We start from the raw sequence: 4,049 nt of genomic DNA, 5'->3' as shown, positions 1-4,049 counted from the left end.
AATTTATCAAAGAATAGTTTTTTTTTTTTTTAATTATTTTTTTTAATAAGATATCAAAAAAAAAATGTGGGCCCCACAAAAGGGGGGCCCTAAGCGATCGCTCAACGAGCTTCCCCTAGTAGCCGGCCCTGACGTAAATGTCCATCAAATATTATACCACTGTGAGATATAATAGTACTATTAAGCTAAGACAACCTATAATCTAATGGTATAATTTACATGCATAATAATACACAAAATTTACCATTATAACTATAAAATATACCTCTATGAATGTCAAATAACTATTTTACCCTCCTATGTGTTTCCACTTGGCATTCATTTGTTATATAAGTTAGGTTAGATCCTGTGCCATGCACGATAGTTTTATAACATTCAACCGGTAAGGATTTTTTTATATTAAAAATAACATAAATAAAATACAACTATAACAATCTAATCTAATCTAATATATATATATATAGGGGAATTTTTTCCCGAGTTTTTAGAGAGTCACGTACGATTTAATTTTTTCACCGCGCCATGTAGGATAATAAATTTTAGTGGTAGCCAACTAAATACGAGATTATTAATTTCTTTTAGAATTAAATAATTTAAATGACACGTAAGCAAAATTGGCGAATGAGATTTTTCAGTTTAAATTAATTAAATATAAAATATTATATTTTGATATTAGGAATTTTATCTAAATATATAATTTTAGCACATAAATATATATAATAAAAATTATTTTAAAAAATTCAAACAAACCGTGCATCGCACGGGTTTCATCTAGTATTTATTATATTTTTATTTTGATTAAATTATATAATGAAATAAAACATGAAATATAACGAAAGAGTTGATTTGACAAATGAGTATATTAAAACAAAATATTAAACCATATGGGTGTTTTAATGAGTATCAAATTTCTTTTTTTATTAATAAAATACTTCCCTAATAAGTAAGAATAATAAACCTGATTTCATGAAATATGATAATATATGAAAGTATTGGAGATATAACTAAATGAATGAAATTTTAATTAATCAATTTTTCTTACACAATAATCTATGTTGTTATATACTTCCTTCATTTTGTTATGTTCTTCGCATTAGAATTAGGCAAGAAACCAATTAAAGTATTAAAAAAAACTCGTTTAATAATAATATATGTTCATTTGGTTATGTCGTGCTCTGTTTGTTCAAGGGTTTTTACAGGAGATATTTTCGGTGATCACGCAGTGTCGTGTGCTAGTTTGTGAAGGAGTTATGTCTTCGATAAGTGCAATTACTAGATATATCAAGGATCACGATTATGGAGATAATTAGTTCATTCTATCGGGTCGTCAATGTTTGGTGCTAGATATGACAATTGATCTTTGGGCTAGCTTAATGGCCCAAAGCTTTATAGAGTGGATCCTACAAGGTCACACATAACAGTATTGGGTTAAACAAGTTAGAGGCCCATTATTGGGCCTCATGAGTTCATGACATACCATGTTGATGATTGGGCTTGGATAGTTAGAAGAGTCTAATGGGTTTTGGACTTGACATGGTTTTATTTCTAGATATGATCTATATATAAACCATGCCTAGGGTTGCATGACTGAACAATTGACATACAGTGAATTGTCACACAAGCAACCAAGTTTCCTAAAACCCTAACTCTCTCTCTCTCTCTCTACTCGGCCCTCTCTCTCTCCTCCCTGTCCGTACGGCCCTCCTCTCTAGGTGGCGCGTGGGTGGTGTTGTGGTGTGTTCGTGGCTCAAATCTCCGTTGAAGGTTGATTGAAGTGTTCAGTCACAACTAACTAGCATTAGTGGAGGTTTAATCTGTGCTCGTGGACTAAGTAGAGGAATCACACGTGGGGTTCTTGTTCTCCTTATTGTTCTTGTTCGATCACTTGTGGAATCACGCTTCAAAGGTATAATTCTTACTTCATTATGTGTTATGCATGAGATCCTTGGTTTAGGTGCTTTATGAATATGATTCATATATTCTTTTCCGCAATTTAGTACCTATAGTCTCCTACAGTGGTATCACACTACTACAAAAAGGCTCAAAGAGACCGTAAATAAGAGACTGTTTTAGTAGATAACAGGTCTCTTTGTTTCAAGAGACCCAATATTACAAAAAACCGGTCTCTTTGGTATTGTCTTAAGAGGTAAATATTTAACGGAGACCTTTTAATATAGATAACAGGTCTCTCTTGATTTTTTTATTTTTAACTTAAAAGGGAGAGACATGTGTTAGTACATAACAGGTTTCTCTTAATTTTTTTATTTTAAATTTTAAAAGGAGAGACCTGTGTTAGTACATAACCGGTCTCTCTCTTTTTTTTTTTTTTTTATATAAAAAAATTGAAAAACTTATTAGGAGAGACCTGTGACAACTTAACCGGTCTCCCTAATCTACAAATAATATAAAAAAAATGAAACCCTAATAATTCACAAACCTACATTCATCCGCCGCTCCTACTGCTTCTCCTTCTCTCCCTCCTCTTTTTTTCTCCAACTGCTTCTCCTTCTCTTCCTCCTCCCTTCTCTCCCATGCAACAAATGAATTCACCACCACCACCATGATCTACTTCCTCCTAATCTATCTCCTCACCCGGTTTATATCCGACCAAGTTGAGTGAAAGTAATGACCCGCATCCACCTCGCTCTATCAAATCCACCATAACAAGACAATAACTTTAGAGAAGACGACATCGGAACTGAGTCAAGCAAAATATCAACATTTGGCAAGTTCATTCGCTACAACAGATCGAAGAAATCGAATTTATGTAATAAGAGAGACAAAAATGGGAATTCTAAGCGCAATAACTGGTCAAAAAATAACTCCATCGTCAACAAAAACAACAACCAATCTATATTGATTCCTGCTCCTCTTGAACCCCATCAAATTAAAGCCTAATGTGTCGAGGTATTCTCGGATCTTATTCTTCATCTTTTTCTTGATTTGGGTTTTTAATTTGATTAATAAATTTCAATTATTTATTTATTTATTATGAATATCAATTGTTTATATGGGTGAGTAATTTTGCGTTTTTTTTCTAGGTTTATTTTGGTAGAGGCAACTGTTATATGGGTGAGTAATTTTTTTTTTCCTGGGTTTATATGGGTGAGTAATTTTGCGTTTTTTTTTTTCTGGGTGAGTATTTTTATGGCTGCAATTGCTTCTGTTATTGCTACTGTTACCGTGGTATGTGTTTAAATTCATAATTGTTCATTTTTTGTTGTTTAATTTCTTATTTTAGTGGAATTCTCAAGTTTTTGTATGTTGTTAGTTTCATGAAATTAAGTTAGTGGGTGAATTATATTATGTATAGTTGAATACCCAGAAGCATTGCAACAAATTTTAAAGAGAATTGAACCCGAATTTTTTTTAATTTGTTTAGTGTTCATCGTTTTAATGTTAAGTTGTTTTCTGGTAAGTTCTTAATAATCTTAATTATTATTGATTAATTATGTGGTTTTTGCTTTGATAGATATGCTTCTTTCACAAGGAAAAAAAAAACTCGAGACGAAGAAGTTGGAGTACTTAAGATTAGCTACATTTTATATGTTAATGTAATTATTTTTGTAATGATTACAATAATTTATATACGAATTTGGAGTACATTATTTTCAAGTTTTCTGTATTTGATACTTGTAATTTTCCAACAATTTTATATGTTGTAATTTAAATTTTAAAAATCAAATTAAATTTGATTAATTTTTTTTATTTAAAATGAGACCCGTTATAACTAAAAAGCGGTCTCAACTTCCTCTAACAAAGACTGCCTAATTAAGATAGGCGGTCTTTTTCAAAATTGAGACCACTTATCTTCAAGAGGCGGTCTCAGCTTTCCCATTCTAGAGACCGCCTTTAACAAAGCAGTCTCTTTGCCAAAGAGACCGATGTGCTAGAGACCGCCTCTAAGGCAGTCTCTTTGGCTAATTCGAACGGGTCTCTTTGGCCAAATTTGTAGTAGTGTCAGTTAGCCTCTTGCAATTACATATATTGAGTATTAATTCTTTGATAATCCACAATTTTAATTCAATTAGGAGGGAGAATAATTTAAT

At 31.8% G+C, this 4,049-nt stretch overlaps 1 long non-coding RNA gene across 2 annotated transcripts; it reads left to right on the top strand.

Annotated features, from left to right (window-relative positions):
* The first annotated feature begins 2,350 nt into the window (after positions 1 to 2,350).
* Positions 2,351 to 3,715, top strand: LOC145586890 (uncharacterized). Of its 2 annotated transcripts, none has more exons than XR_014101037.1 (2): positions 2,351 to 3,072; positions 3,473 to 3,715. It is a non-coding gene; the product is annotated as an uncharacterized LOC145586890 (long non-coding RNA). The 2 variants fall into 2 exon arrangements; XR_014101038.1 differs by having other exon boundaries at positions 2,351 to 3,105.
* Positions 3,716 to 4,049: the final 334 nt, after the last annotated feature.

Source organism: Chenopodium album, chromosome 2 (genome assembly GCF_948465745.1).
Source record: "Chenopodium album chromosome 2, dcCheAlbu1.1, whole genome shotgun sequence".
In the NCBI taxonomy this organism is placed as follows: Eukaryota; Viridiplantae; Streptophyta; class Magnoliopsida; order Caryophyllales; family Amaranthaceae; genus Chenopodium; species Chenopodium album.
The sequence above is the reverse complement of the archived record's forward strand: the minus strand, read 5'-3'. Positions and strand labels throughout refer to the sequence as shown.